General features: G+C 40.5%; 1 protein-coding gene across 3 annotated transcripts in view; it reads right to left on the reverse strand.

Annotated features, from left to right (window-relative positions):
* nlgn1 (neuroligin 1) overlaps positions 1 to 16,695 on the reverse strand; it is a 337,761-nt gene extending 321,066 nt beyond the window's left edge. For 2 of the 3 annotated variants that reach the window (XM_051377796.1, XM_051377795.1), the window contains exon 1: positions 16,153 to 16,694. The gene's annotated coding sequence lies outside the window, so the exon portion shown is untranslated. Of the gene's footprint in view, positions 1 to 16,152 lie in introns of all 3 variants that reach the window. The other variant, XM_051377794.1, reaches the window with a different exon arrangement.
* Positions 16,696 to 17,071: the final 376 nt, after the last annotated feature.

Consider the following 17,071-nt stretch of genomic DNA (forward strand, 5'->3'; position numbering starts at 1 on the left):
TAGTGACAACAGCTCTCCTTTGAACACCACCATGCATTCTTACTGCTCTCCCCCTACCTCTCCTTCTCCCTGGGTCTGGTCCAATTACTCCTCTGCCTGGCCCTCTTCCTCTCCCTCTTCCTCTCCCAGGCCCAACTATTCGTCTTCCTTGTCCAGACATTATTCTTTCTTTCTTTCTCTCCTCATCTGTGTTGTCATGTATCCACATAAACCTAACATAAACCCTTTTATACTGCATTGTGTATGTAATTGAAAGAACTTCCACACCTGGCTATGTCTCTGATTGAGATTGGAATTAGCTGTGGTTGATCTATTTTACCCAAATTACAATAAATCAGCTATTTCTCAATGTTTCATTGATATGTTCATTAAGACATGCTTATCAGCTGTTTCAAGATATATTTTGAACTTCTTTTGTTGCAGAAGTAGAGGCTTTTTGCAATATTTAAGGTTTTGATCATAAGGTCTTTATTTCTGACATGTTGTGTGTAAGCATTTGTAAATAACACAAAAAAAACATCTGTAGTTTTGGTATTAGGTGAGCTTGAACGTAAAGAAAAACTTAGCATTGTAGAAATGGGTTGATTGACTGCATATTCTGTGGAAACAACATGAATTGTGTTAATTGTATGGTATGAACAGCCCGATGTGGGGCTAACTGTGTTTAGAGTTTTGAAAATGTGAGTACAGATTGGACAAAAAGAAGTTAATGGTTGTAAAAAAAACTGTAAAACCCAACACTCTGCCAAATTTATTCTTTTTGATCAATGGCACTCCAGGGATCAGTACATTTCTAACTATCCACAGGAAAAAAAGAGGCAGACAATGTGTAAAGGGAGGTTAAAAAAAAAAGCAGACTGAAGTGGTAATAAGGGACCACTGAACAATAAATAATTAGTAAAGTAGCACAAAACAAGTCAATTTGGCAGGGATAAATGGAACTTCACAGCTTCAGGTCTAAACTGCAAGAGAGACATAAAAGAAAAAGGTGTGGAGTTACTGTATAGCTTAAGGTAACACATTTAAGTGGAGTGTCTCTTCTATCAGCCTCTCTCACAAACACACTAACATACTGTGCGGCCATCCACATTCCACAACAACTTCACTTAACTAGTGTTCAATTCACTCAGTGGAGTGGCTGACAGCAGGTCTGCAGCTCACTGAAAGCACAAACCATGTACAAATAATCATCGTAGCCTATAGTATACATTATTTTCCCCCTTTGAATCGTGTAGGGACTTGGCTTGGGAACCGGAGGGTCGCCGGTTCAAGTCCCACAGACCACAATATGGAGTGTGGACTGGAAGCTGGAGAGGTGCCAGTTTCACCTCCTGTGCACTGTTGAGGTGCCCTTGAGCAAGGCAACCTAACCCCAAGAAACTGCTCATGGTGCGCTGCTAACGTGGCAGCCCATCACTCTACCATCTCTCTCCCTGTTGCATGTCCACAGTGCATGAAGTGTGTATTTCAGCCTGTGTGTGTGTGTGTGTGTGTATAAAATAAAAGAGTGAAAAACTATCTCCCCAATAAGGGATTAATAAAGTACATATTTTATCTATCTCTCTTATCTTATTCTCCTGATTTGGACATGTTTGATTAGACTGACTTTTGATAGCACACATTATTGGTTTCTTAGCCTTTGGACAACCTAACAAAGCCCTGGCTTTGGCCACTTGGTCAGCACATTTGAAATTTTCCAATTTTCAGTTAATGCCCAATTTCTCGATACTGAAAATTACAGAGCTGGGAACACCATTATAGATTAAGCAAATCGCCTGTCAGGTCCAGCTATGTGCTTTCTTTAAGTTTTAGGACAGCTCCAATGTCAGAAAGTCAGAACTACTACTGAATGCAGATAGTGGAGGATTAGACCCAAGAGCCCCAATGGCAGCTCTATGCCATAAGCTCTCAACAGAAACTGTTCTTACAGGAAAGACTAAGAATTGCCTAGAGCTACGTTAACCTTACAAGGACCTTTCAGTTATTTGCATTGAACCATTTCCTAATCTAAACATAACCTTCACATAACAACAAAACCTGCCTTTTTTAGGGTTAGGGGTTAGTAGTGGTTAATAGTGAGGTCATGAGTCTTACCCCAATGGTAAAATGTATTGACTATAATAAAAATCTATAAAATGAAATGCTTCAAATGCATTTTGAGACTAACAATAATTATTGAGGAAATAAGTCAAAACATGGATGAAATTTCTAGTGTACTCGACAGTGTGTAAGTACTAGATGGCGTCAGGTAGCCAGGTGGATTTAAAATTTGGTGGTTATGCAATAGTATATCTAATACTAAATATGATTTTACACTTATATAACGCCAATTTCTTTACTTTTTTATAATTACCAAGGTCCAGACCATGGTGACTTCATAGCTGGCTACGGCCATGGCCATCAACAATAATAAATCTGCAAAACAAAATGAAAATAAATGGAAATACGAAGAGAAATAAAGAATACATGTGAAAATCTATATCAATATATATCATATTAATCATCAATTGATCAATATCTAAATATAAAGGAATTATAAGCATTTCAATTTCACATTTTGCCTATTTTACTTTATATGGAGCAATATGGAAAATGCGAAAGCAACACTGAAAAGAAAAATGTGAAATAAACATGCTTATAATCCACTTATATATTTTATTTGTCTTTGTATTTATCAGTTATATTTCCACATTTATTTTCTTATACTTATATTGTTTAGTTTATTTCTTTTGGCACTCCTATAACTCCATATATCAGGAAACAGATTTTGCAATTAAGTCATTTGTAATGATAATGGAAGGCGCTGACAAATGATGTCCACCTCATGGCAGGGGCAACAGATCAGAAAACGTGTTAAGGCAACAACATATTACATATTTTATTGTTTTATTTGTGGACTAGCTGCTTAATACTCTGTTAAAGTTATTTATGACTCATTGTTCAACACTCACCCAAGACAGCACTCAGTCATTACACATAAAAATAATAAAAATTCATTCTGATTCATAAAACTAATCAATTTTGGCACATGATTTTTTTCACAAAATGTTATAGAAATATCTTGACAAATACTGCTGGAAAACAAAAAGTGCCCTTGGTGGAGGTATTAAATATTAACTTCCTACTAACAAAAGTCAATAGTATAAACCATGGAGACCTCATCTTCCATTTTCCATTGTTTTTTCCACTTTCCAATAAGTGCATTTTTTTACATTGTTTCCAATGTTTTTTTTTTTTTTAACAAAGTATACTATCGGGCAGTTTGCTGACTGTTAGCTGTCTGTCTTGAGGCTGCCTGCTCGTGGAGGAGGCTGGCTGGCTGTTGTTCGGGCTGTTGACTGGGGGAACGTAGCCTGTGTTCTGGCCTGTCAGTCTGGATCAGTGTGCTGTGTGCCCTCAGCTCCTACGAACAGAGTTTAACTCCAGCACAGAGCCTCCAGCGCTTCACACACATAGCCCACGCTGGCGCGCACACAGACATACTCACACACAAACACAAACACAAACACACAGCCTAGGGAGTGGTAAGGTATACAAGTACCAAGAGGATGTGTCAGCTGCCCTTCCTTGTTCTGCTCCTTCTTTCCTTTCCTCTGCTCTGCAGGCTCCTGGTAGAAAAGTTTGCACATGCTTCGTCTGCTCTGGTAAAATAAGTTTAGTGATAAAAGCAAGGCACTAAAATCAACAATGCCAGCTTATGTAACTGGCTGTGACAGAAGCACCTCACTGGACATCTATCCGACACACACACACACACACACACACACACACACACACACACCTGCTTTAAAATGTGCTTGCTACATCAACAGGAGCAGCCTAATAACCTCACACGGAGGACGAGTGCATTAAGCTCCAATCTGCCTGCACTATATTCAGCTCCATCATCTCGGCTGAGTAGGATCGATGTGTGGATATTTTCTCTCAGTCGCACGGTCGGTGGGCGTCCATACTAAGCAGGCCGGTGCAGAGAGCACCTTAGGTTGGATGAAGCGGAAAGCGGCCGGCGTTATCCGTGTGGGTGGCGGAAGAGCCAAGCCTCTCTGTTCGGTTCACCTGGCAGACATTTTGTGCCTTGTTGCCAGCAGGGTCAATGGGGGGGAAGTGGACGGGTTTTGGTGGGAAACTGGCTTTCCTCACCACCGCGCACCGGCCTTGTGATTGATCCCTTCAGGACAGAGGCGCGGGAACAGTGTGGTGAGCTCACGTGCGTGCGTCAACACAATACGACTACAAATACATTCATTTATACAGCCGGATCACAGGGAACACGGGCAGGTTGGATCATATCTTAACTCGCCTGCATCCAGTTTATTCATTTTCCTCTCTAAATCACTCGACTTGTCTTCCCCACCTGTGTTACAACCCCTGAGTGTTCAAGTCTGCTACAAAGACATAATGAGACAGTTAGTTTTGAGGTACAAATCTGAAAAGCTGCCTCCCCGGGGTGCCACAGTGAGCCTAAACTATATACTATAAGCTGTGGTGGGACTGTAATGCCTGCTGCGGGTCTGGATTTTGTTTTCGTGACTTTTTGATGCTGTTTTATATAACTTTTTGGCTTCGAGGTGTGGAGACTAAATTGCCTCTCTGAGGACTTTGAAGGGGTTTGTCATCGCTTGTGATCGCCTAGGTTGTCCCTTTTGAAAACCAGAGTTAGTGAGGTTTGTGTGCTCAAGCATTAAGACCCTAAAATCAGTCTGATTCTTGTACTTCAACAAAAGAATCAGAAGTGGCAAAATATTGTTTTTGGCTATGTCTGTGTCAGAAATGATCCTGGTCTGAAAAATCTACCCTGACTTTAACCACAAATCTGTTCCACAGTAAATCACATGGAAACAGGAAGTACTTAATATGCAGAATATAATGAATGTATTTTACTTTACCACTCTGAGTTTGTGCCGATTTTTCTCGCAGATCAGAAATTTCCGCCTGGGTGTAGTTACTCTTTGAAGAACGCATTTATTCCAACATTATATTTTCCCCTGAGGTTGTGTGTCAAGTTGTTCTCTTTGTAAGTTGGAAGATTATCTTAAAAACTTCAAAATGCATTCCAAAAACATTTGGTGGAAAAGACATACGGCAAAGAAAATATCTCTGAAGGTCAATTCTGAGGCTGTTCTGTCAACAGATTTCAACAAATATAGCAACGTCGGATCAACCCGTATACATTTTAGGCTTAAATGAACAATTTGGTGGTCAGGGTTTTTCTGCAGCATCTCCAGTGATTTGACTACAGTTTTTCTCTAACCCATATGTATTTTGATGCAGATCTGGATTCAGAATTAATTGAATTTCAATTAATCTTTCAACTTTTAAATAACAAAATTAAAATGATTAAATACAATTTAGATGTAATATGGGCTGAATAATGAATTGTATTATGGCCGGTATTATTACATTTTTAAAGTGTCTTTAGTTTTGTTGTCAGGAACCCCGAGTTCTGTAATGCCTGCCTGCACATAAACTTAACACACACATACAGTCACACTCCCCAGACATGTAAACACACACACACCTACACACACGCACACACACAGTGTCACACTCATGTAACCTCAACAGCCCCATCAGCCTGCCAGCACAGTCTGTTCTTTTCAGCTCCCTCCTCAGGTGAGTTTTCAGCTCAGTGTGAAAGGCCCTGAAGCCTTTAAGTGCAACCCCATGGGGGGGTGGGGGGGGACATTAACTTTATTCATATGAAAGTGCACAAAGTGGTGGAAATCTCACTCTGGAGCACTAAAACAGGACAAAGCCTCTGATGATGTTGTTTATTGTGTAAATACTTCCATGCGAATTGTTGACCATAGTGATTACAGTTGAAGTAATGTAACCACAGCCAATGATTCATGGCTTTCTCCACGGCACTATATTCTGCACTCAGTCATCTCAGCATGACAGCCAAATGCTCCGATAACCCAATATCAGGAGCTAGGGTAGATGAATTTGGTGACAACAATCAAAATCATGAGAACAACTAAATAATAGTTACTAGCTCACTCAGCACGTCCCCCTGCGCCGCAGATTGCTTTTGTTTTGTAATGTGGATGACCAAAATCCTCCAGCTCAATGCATAATGTTTGCTGAGGTCCACTGATCTACAGGCCAGAAAAAAATGAGATCACCGCACACACATTGTGATTTTTAATATGTGTACTAGTTATCCTAACTGAAGACAGTCTGGAAACTATTAATGAGTCACTGATGTGCAGCATATTTGATGTCAGTATAGGTGACAACAGGGGTCCAACAGAATACACTATATATACATACTGTATTCTATAACATATAATACATGTAATAGATTATTATACACTATTACACACCGTTTTTTTTAAGTTTCACTCGCAAGCAGCATGATCCAATTGGTAAACTCGTCACACGAGGGCAAGGATGCAGATACTTAGGAAGATTCAATAAACGTCACAATCTTACGTCTATTTCAGTGGTTCCTGGCGGTCGGGATCCCCACTAGGGATCACCAAAGCTTCATGGAGGTTCGCAAGATGTGTAAGAAAACTTGTACAGCAGGCCTACATCTCAGCATTTTATTCATTTTTGAGACAAAATTAAATAGTTGTTTTTTAATTTTACATTATTATTTAAAGCTGCAGTACCTACTATCACCTATCTTTTTCAGCTCTGATTGGTTGTTTTCGTTCATGCCCATCTGCAACTATGACAAGAAGCTATTTTCATAAATGTTACCAAATGCAGCTTTAAGACATAAACTTAATATAAAAGACCTGAACACAGGTTATATTCACAGAGCCTTCACTCACTGATAAATGCTCTTGTCCAGCATTAAAAGGTCAGTTATTATCAAAGAGCTAATAGAACAATGGCCAACTTGTCAAAAAAGACGCCCACTAAGAGTGTATGTTTGTTAAAAAAAAAATTAACAGAGAATTGTATAAAACGTGCATAACAATATCAGGACAACTCATCTCTGATGCAATATTCACAGGAAATAAACTGCCCAAAATTCATCCAAATTACTTGTTTTACACAATTTATTTATATTTTCAATACAATTCTGCATAGAGATGTGTGGAATTATCAGCGGCAGAAAAACTGCTTCACGCTATGATGGTTAAATTTAGTCTGCAGCGCATAAACCATGTCTGTACGGATCAACTATAATCCATTGCATCACTAGGTGACAGTTACACAACTCACTCCATATTGGACAGACAGCACAATGTGCTCAATTAAATTGTTTTGTGTGATTTTTCAGACAATATCTGCAAATGCCAACTTCAGTGTGGTTTAGGTATAGGACAGCATCCAGAAAATGAATCTGCCACTACTTTAATAATTAATTGTAATGCCAAAATGCCAAACAGTCTCCTGTTTTACCTTCTGCAGCTCTGCTTTCTGTCTGGTATGTGATCATAATATACTGTAATATAATGTACTGAACAGTTGGCCGGACAAAAATGAGCAAGAGCAAAATGTCACCTTGGGCTTGTGAATTTGTGATTTTACTCTTTTATTGATGAAATGATAAATGAAGGAAAACAGAAAATAACGGCAGATTAACCTTTGCTCAAGAATAAGATAAACGCAAGTGAAGCCATATTTTGTTGACCCAACCATCCACTGCGACTTCATCCTTAATTGGTTGCAAATGTTATGACAATGTAGCAAGGCTTCCTCGTTTGCTAGACGGTAATTACTCTCACAAAACATAGTCAGGTTTAAGTGATCAAATTTTGTCCTTTTTTTTAATTGCACACCTGTGAGTGGACACAAACTCAGACATCCTCAGTAGCAGCGAGATGTGCAACATTCTACATACATATACAGAAACAATTGACCCATCGACACATTTCATTCTTGGTACTGGAATTCATGTTTTGAAGAATCATCTAACATGAATTTCCCAGGGGTGACTGAGCTGAGCTACACAGCGATAAAATCAACCAGTTCGCAGAAAACTTAACTCTGCTGAACTACTTGCTTTTGTTGACAGTGAGGCTGAAGATGGCTGACATAGAAGGATGCTCTATTCAGCAATCTCACACACACTGTATTACTGTTTACCGTTACTGTTTTCTGACTATCACACTCCATGTTTTACACCTAATTGTAATGTTAATGTTTAGTGTGGGCGGATGGTTTTTTGTGAAAGGCACAACACTTTATTTTATGCATCATGTAATGCAATCCGTGCAAATACAACGCCGCTGCGAGCCCTACTCGGCTCATTCGGCTGTGTTCACTCAGCAAACTAAGCAAGAAAGAGAGATTCCCATTACTCTATATAGACCTTTCTGTCAGGAGACATTAGCAAGGCAGACAGTGTAGCGAGCGGTTTGAAGAACACTCAGATGAACGTTGTGCTGCTTCTCACCATTACTCTGATGTTCTCAGTGCTGCAGGATCTACAGTGAAAATACAGTATGGCAGGATATTTAGATTGAACTTGAAATGCTTACATGATCGTTAATGGGTTTGATTCTTCAGATAAATGAACGCTCAATTCACACCAGTGCTGAGAGCTAATGCAATGATTGGAAAGTTGTCTGTCACCCTGCAACACATTTTTTTTGTGGTCACCTAATTACATGACAAGGAAGTTATCCAGCTGTCTGGTAAATCATTTCACACATTTCTGCATAATTCATCTTCATATTTTATAACTTTGGAAATCCTGGAATTTCAACAGAAAGATTCATGTTTCTCGCCTGACAATACATGATTTGTGAAATTTAGGGGGGTCTTAAAAATACTCACAATGGGCTTTTATTGCCATACATTTTCCTGTATTGTCATCATCATGGATCATGTGTAAAATTATGCTATTATTTATGTATGTTTAGTACATGAGGGTGATTAATCTAATTCACTTTAATATAATACTACATGATACTATTATCAACATCATAAACTCCCACTCTTCCTCTGTGCTGGATTTATCATCTCTCTACCCAAAAAAAAAAAAAACAAAGAACTGCACTGGGAAACCTGAGAATGAATTACTGCAAGAAACAACCATCAGAGAAAAATGTTAACTTTTTAAAACATTAACATCTGGAATACATCCAAAACACATCATTATTCTCAAAGGAATGTAAAATTGAAAAAAAGAGTGCCCATTCCCCCCCTGATAGTGTGTGAAATTAACTAGCAGAAATAGCAGAAATTAACTCAAACATGAACTCAATAAATAGTTCTATCTATTAAAACTGCATAGCCTAGGTGGAATTGGTATTTTAAAACAGCTCATGAAGTCATGAACAATTGATTGACAAATTCATGACAAATTGGAATTATGGAATAAAGAACCTGTGAGATATGATAAAAACTAGGGTGAGGGTTAAACAGTGGTCAGCTGCCCGGCATTCCTTTGTAAGAAAGCAATGAAGAGAAAACAACCTCTGAATCATGACACAAAGTTTGAACATTTCTACAGCTGTAGCATCCTTGTGCTGTTCCTGAGGATTTAATCAGTGCCGTTTCAATGGAGAGCTTTTTAATACGAGTGTTTGGGTGCTGTTTAAAACCAGCCACTCATGTGGTTTGTTAGATGGTGAGAGGCTAGTTGGTTTTCCACTTTATAATTGTACCACAAACTCTTTACTGAAAGCAGCACTGATAAAACTGGCCATAAAAGCTGCCATGGGTTCGAGTCCGTCCTGGGGCCCTTTGCTGCGTGTCATCCCTTCTCTCCCTCCCCCCCTTCTCCGTCTATCTTCAGCTGTCCTATCCAATAAAGGGACCCCCCCCCCCCAACCAAAAAAAAAAAAAAATAGAAAAAGAAACAGCACTGAGATGGTGAATCAGTAGAACTCTCCACTGAGCCAATCTGAATCTCAGAAAGAGTATTTATGCAATGTGACACTAAACCTTCTGCCAATGAAATAATCATCTGCTCATCTGTCATGTTCTCATTGATACAAAATTACAGCATGGTAGTGTGTGTGTGTGTATGTATATATATTCCCTACCTCCTCCCAATGTCTCACTTCCCTGTCCATATGGATTACAGCATGCAGATAAGACACACATCTGCATCAGTGAGCACAGAAGCGGCTGGAGCAGATGACGAGTCTGCAGTTGCCAGGAGCTTCAACAAGTGTATCCATGCAGATGCTGTGTTGTTCTATGTGAGTTCTTCCCACCGTTAAAGACACACAAAAAAACACAGAAAAGAAACACACACCCTGGCCTAGACTCCTGAGATGTTGCATTGGGTTCTCGAAACATGGAGTTGTTCCCACGCTGGAATAGCATTCTGTCTTCTCTGCTGCTGGCTGTGTTTCTTATCACCTCTGTCTGTCATCACTGATAACATGCAGGTATCAGTGCACCCTGTGGTCTACTTTATTTGAGCAGGAACAGCTTCCTCACCGTTTTCCATCTCTGAATTCTTTATTTGGATGAGGCTGCTGGTGGAATCGTGACTCCCCTGTAACTGTGTTGGTCTCCTTTCTATGATCACCTCTGCTGACTTGGTACATCATGACCTGGCCTGTTTTCTAAAGTTGCATTTTTAATTCCAAGTTGTTTGTTTTACCTTCATTCTGTGCAATTAAAACAATAATTGCAATAATTAAAAGAAACGGTATGAGCAGAGCGGTAATGTGCACAGCAGCCCAGGTGCTGCTAAAAATGGTGACACACAATATTAGAAAGACTATCAAAGCATGAGGATAGCTGTGGTCTGTTTCTGCTTTTGTTAGTATTGCATATTCGCTCCCCACAGTGCAAAGCATCCAAATGCAAATAGAAGCTTTTTTTTTAGCTCTAATAACCTCAGGATGAGATTGTGATTTGTTTGAATGGATGAGCTAGATATTTTTCCCGAAGACTCTGGGGTCAGTTCATTGGATTACAAAACCCTTATTTCCCACTTCATTTTGGGTTTATCATGAGATTGTAAGAACAGACGTTTTTGACAAAAGGTAAAATTAGTTAGCATTGTGTCTCATCCGGCACCTTTTGTTAGAACTGCCCAAAAAAAAAAAAAATACAGCAACATCTGTGACCTATGTGTCCTGCACCGAATGGTAGCCAGCCCGTAAGAGCTTACAAGACACTGGACAGTAACAAGAAGTAAGATGAGCACATGGCAAATCATAATATAGTTCCATAAATTCAAAAAGAACATTTCAAATGATGTTGCATTGTGAAAAAATACAGCCTGTTCTGTCTCTCGAAAAGCCAATTAAAGAAGTTACCTTGACAACAACAGCTGAAGCAACTCAGGATTCAGGACTTCTTAGTGTGCTGTACATTGGCAAATGAAACATAAATTGAAAGCCAGTACACCAAGAAAACAACACTTCTACTTAGGCATACCAATATATCTATACTTCATGAATAAAGTTGCCAGACAGACATTGAATCAATTATGTATGAATCTGGAAAGATAAGAATCCCCATTAAGCACACTTGTCATAAAGAGCAGCAGCTTGAAACAGAGCAAAGGAAGCCACTGCCATAGTATCATGGCAGATGTATATGTACATAATCCTGTCATTGGTCATTAGGGTTCCAGTGACATTCAATGCCAGCCTAAGCAAACCGGAGCCAATAGGCAACACACTAGAGCTCAGGTAAACTTCTCCAACCAGGTCAGACTTGAACACCACACAGCACCAGCACTTCTTAATGTGAATATTTTACAGGGCTTTTCAATTACATTGCCAACATGGATGTCTCTGTTTAAAGATTGGAACAGCATCATTATTGTGATAATCAAGCTATTTTCCCCATTTGTTAAATCAATATAGGTTACCTTATAAAGCAGCAAGTCTTTAGACATAAAAAAGTAAGTTTACGTTCTGTGAACACCAAAGTATGTTTTTGAAGGTTTTTGATGTACTTAAGCTGTGGAATATTTAATCATCCAATTTTGCTCACTACATCTTATCCTTTTTTACCCTGCGGTGTGCATAAACTACAGGTTATGAACTTATTTTTAAAATGATCTGTTATTTGTTTCTCCCACAAGAAGTAGGTAATCAGGTGGGAAAAATCCACATCATGCATCCCTAACATTGCGGGTACAGTGCTGTTCTAAAACATAGCAATCTGTTTTTTGTTCTAATATCAGTGAAATGCAATATTCTATTTTTGCTGTATTGTTTGGTAAATAAGTCAGGGTTGACAATCAAAGCATAACAGTGCAACAGTGCATCCAGTAAATATCGCCCTGCCACCTGAGCAGAAGCAAGCGATAAAAACACATTTTCATCAACAAAGTGGAAAACCGAGCCACTTTCTTCTCAAATAAAGTATAGATTAGCTGGGTGAAACCACTTGTGCCCTCCCCGTATCCCTGTCAATACCTAATTTATTTTCTGCTGTCTCAGTAAAGAAAGATGCATATTTAAAATATTGTAATTGTTTCCTCGTAGCCATGATTCTAGTGCAATTAGATCTTAACAAAATACGGTATATTCAGCAGTGTTTCTACACTATTGATTGCTATTGCTATTGAATACCCCACAATCTCCACTTTACTCTTAAAAAAACGGCCAGGGATCAAATCAGTAACCTTTTTAGTTATTAGTCTGCCTCTATCTCTAGACTGAACTGCTGCCCCATGGACAGCAACAATACAGTGCAATACCGCACAGAGACAAATCATATGTCCTTTCTAACAAGTCATCGTACCTGGACAAAAAAATAGGGTTCTATGCTATTCTTCCAACGGCCCATTATTTCAAAACCCCAGTAGTCCAAACATTGTCCCATTGGACCTAAAGCCCATTTGTCTTGAAAAAAAAAACCTTAAAAGAAAAGCTCACTGCCCTGAAGGCCCATTGCTCCGAAAATACATACATTCAACACAAACATAACCAAACAGCGACAACATCGTGCACTATTGTTTATGTTTTTTTATTTGTACATGCAAGTACTATATGATATCAAAGGTGGGGTCAGTCATCCTGGAGAAATATAGTTGTCAAATACCGATGCTTGCCAAAGTGAAGCATCGGTATTTGATGACCTGGGAATTAGACTCAACAATCATCTTCCTCGAGGATGACTGACCCCACCTTTCAGGGCGAAGAACTCCAGGGAGTGTGTATTTTTGGAACAATAAGCCTTCAGGACAGTAGGCTTTTGTTTTTGGGATAATGAACAAATGGACTTTTGGTCCCATGGGACATTTTCCTGATGATTGGGTTTTCAGTATCATGTACCCTCATAATGATATAAGGTCGCCAAAAATTAGTTTTTCATCGTCTTCCAAAACTACCTATATGATCATTCTGAAAAACTAATGTTTTCTGATCTGCCAAATCAAACACACTGTCTCAAGTGTGGAAGTTACACTCTGTATACCCAACCATCCACCCTGAAGAGTTTTCGAGTTGTTCTACTATATTGAATGTATACAAACACATTTTAATAAAAAAAAATACCAATGCTGCCACTTTCTGGAAATGGAAATGTTGTACTTTGACAGACTGGTTGCTAAGATGTCATACAAGGATACTGAAGAACCTTGCAGTCACCTCATATTAACACATTTGCTAATCCACTACTAGTATTTTCAGTGGGCTATTTACAGTAAATATGATATTGTACAAGTCATCAATCAACCTGCTTAAAAGTACTTCACATATGTTTGTGAGGAAAGAGAGCAAATATTTAAAGCTTACTTCCTCAATATGCAGTTCTCCAGTGACACAAGGGGAGGGACGCAGGCTCAGCCCACAGTCCCTCAGCCCTCTGAAGGATACACGTTCATATGCTGTGTCCTTGAGAGAAGGCAACCATCGAACTGGGACACACTTGTTGTCATAAATAAAGCAATCTGTGACTGTAGCTTGTTAAATATACCTTCTTAGCTTTATTCTCAACCAGGTGGTGTTTAGAACAATGAATGTAAGCTTTGCTGAATTGGTATTAGGTACCAATGCACTAAAACAGAGCAAACTGCAATATCAAGGCCCAGCTTCACATACAGAACCCTTCTAAACAAAAAAACAGGTAACCAGAGAGTGAGGCGGCCACTTTCTCCAGAAACAACAGGACCACAGCATGAGTCAACAAGGAATCTATAATTTACGAACTAGCTCCCTCCTATGTACAAAAATGGTAGATGAGAGCAGAGAGGAGAGAGAGGATCTGGGTAAACCAGGGGTGCAGTACGTGAAAGGAGAAGAGACAGAGACGGCGATGAGTTGTGAGTAGATGTTTTCCTTGAGGGCTGAGCAATGTAGATCAGAGCCCCTGGGACGGAGTGGTGTGAACTGCTGGAGACCCCCCCCAACCACCACCACCCCTGCGGAAACAGCATGGAGGCAGCCTCCATCGCCATGTGATGAGAACACAATAACGCAGCGAGAAACGGGGGGGTGAAAAAAAATAAAAATAATCGAGGAACTTCATTAAAGGTCACAGGAAGATTGTGTAATCTAATGCCTGGAATTGCCACGTGAACTCTTTAATTCCAACAGAGAGACATTCTACCTAAAGCCTTTAAGATAGAATGACATTGCATATAATTGCTTCGCATATTACACGGATGTCATGTAACACAGTCACTGCATACAACTTCAAATGCCTCACACTGCCTCTTAGGCATTTGCTTGCTGTTTTTTTATTCCTGGTGATTCATGGAATATGGAAGTGCATGTATGCATTCGTGTCATTTTGTCTTGTGCCTGCTCTCACACAGTCAGTTTCCTTTTCAAATCGTGGAAAGGAAACTGAGGTACGTTCAAGTGGGCCTGAAGGTGTTGCGATTACACAGAGACAGAGATGGTGGAGGGGGGTTGTCACGTGTAGTCCAGGAGACCCACAGTTCCCTACTGCTGTATTTTGGCAAATGTGAACACAGGAGAACACATTAACATTTTGAGCTGCTGTGCTGCCTGACATGTAGCCTCTATGAAACAAAAAAATGCATGATCACTCAGTCTCCATTAGGATCATCTGCAAGGCCATTTTTTTTTAAATGCCCACATAGCTGGAGCCATGACTAACATCTCTGTAACTGAGCTACTCCTCTCCCCATCAAAGCCTGGTCCGGGCTGTACCTGTGGGTGTGAGGGATGATGGGGTAATGTCATTAGAGACTATATCTAAGAGGGGCCACACATCCAAAGGGCTCTTTCTACTTATTTATTTATTTATTTATTTTGGTGTGACAAGTCCTTGGAGCGCGCGCGCACACACAAATACCGCATTCATCCAGTTTTATATGGTGATGGTGCCCCCGCAGCGGCCGACGGGCGCAACTTTCCTCCTCCTCCTCCTCTTCCTCCCGGATCGGACAGAGGATAGAGAGACTCCATTCACCATGCGCGCGCGGGCACACACACACACACACACACACACACACACACACACACACACACACACACACCCTTCTTCTCAAGCCACCCCCTACATCCTGACCCCCAGCTATGAGCCCGGGGAGGAGGGTTTTGTGTGAATTTGGAGTGTTTTAATAAATCTAATCCCGGTGTCAATATCCAAAATCTACGAATTCTGATTGTTCATTTCGAGTGGGAGTGGGAGTTGCATTAATAGAAGATGATGCTGAGTAGCTGACAGTTTGAGATGCAAGATTTACAGCGGCACTCGCGGTCTGCAGGTGGTATAAGAACGAACAGACACACGGACGGATGTTGATTTGTTGATATTTCGCGCATTTTTACAGCTGGGTAATATTTCTGAGAACCAATTCATCACTCAGACATCTCACACACAGCCTTATTTTCGGACCCGGCTATATACATTGCTTATATCTTTGCGCAGCTTGCCGGGTGACAGTGCGCAGCCCTGTGCGTCCATGCGCTTGGAACGAAGTGGAGGGGAGCCCAAAGTGGCAGACAGAAGCGGAGGAGATGCAGCTCTCTCTGCTGTGTACGGGGGACGTTTCCAGCAGCCTCTTCGATGCACAGTCCCTCCACCCCCTACCCCCTCTACCACCACCATCACTAACCCCCTTCCACTAAGCCGAAATAACGTCATGTGGAGGAGAGAAAAAAGGCATTCATTATCTCAACATCCACTTGAACTTGTCCTCCACCATCAACACATAATTCTGCAGAGTAAACCATGAAGTAAGAAAACCAGCCCGCTGCATCGCAGTTTCTAACGGCAAAGTGTCAAAGCTCACAGCGGGATTTCTTAATGTCTAATGGAGCTGGCAGAATTAAAGTATGAACGTGTATTTACCGTGAAGGAAGGATCACGTCCGCTTGCTCCTTTCCCCCACCTCAGACAATATTCCTCTGTGCGTTATGTCCCGTTAGGATAAGGTGCATTCCTTTCAAAAGCCACATAGCCCCCTCTCCAAAAAAAGAAAAAAAGAAAAGAAAAATCCCGACGCTCAAGCGTTGGAAATAAGCCTGGGAAATAAGACTGGCGCACTTTTTCACTCCACAGGGTAGAAACTCGGGTTAAATGCGGTCCAACATTGACACACGCGCGGAAACAAATTAAGGAAAACCCTTTTGGTCCCAAAAAACAAGTCCGCTGTTAATCCAGAATGATGTTTTTATTCACAACTATAATTAGAATGATAGTCTCCTAGACAGCGAATGCCATTACGCTCCGGGTCTTTTTGACGCGCGCCGGTCTACATGTTAATGACGCTGATGTTGGAGAAAAAGAAACAAGAGTGGGATTTTTTGCCCCCATCGTCCGCTCCTCACGATTCAGGCTGCACTTGGCTGATAAAACACCGTCCTCTCTCTCTGCTCTCTCCTCCTCTCCTCTCCTCTCCCCCCTCCTCCCCATCCTCCAGCCCTCAGTCTCTCTCGGTAGCTTTCATGGAGCAGAGACGCACCTAGCGGCCTTGGAGGGAACTTCACATGCAAGAGTTCACCCCGCCCGCACAGCCTGCTCTTAAAGATATTGTACATGGGAATGTGAGACTTGAATCCATGTGTGACTTTCAGGGGAGGAAATGATGGACCATGTATGATGAATTACATCGGTCATGTTATAAAGAAAATATTACAGGAGAGGATCCCTGAGTGTTGTGCATTGAAAAAGAACTGCTGTAGAAAAAAATATACAATTTGACAAGCTGCCAAAATGAATTAATGAGTGTGTGAGCTAAATGAAAAAGTATTTATAAAATCTATTATGC

The sequence above is a fragment of the Dicentrarchus labrax genome, unplaced genomic scaffold (assembly GCF_905237075.1).
Source record: "Dicentrarchus labrax unplaced genomic scaffold, dlabrax2021, whole genome shotgun sequence".
Taxonomy (NCBI): domain Eukaryota; kingdom Metazoa; phylum Chordata; class Actinopteri; family Moronidae; genus Dicentrarchus; species Dicentrarchus labrax.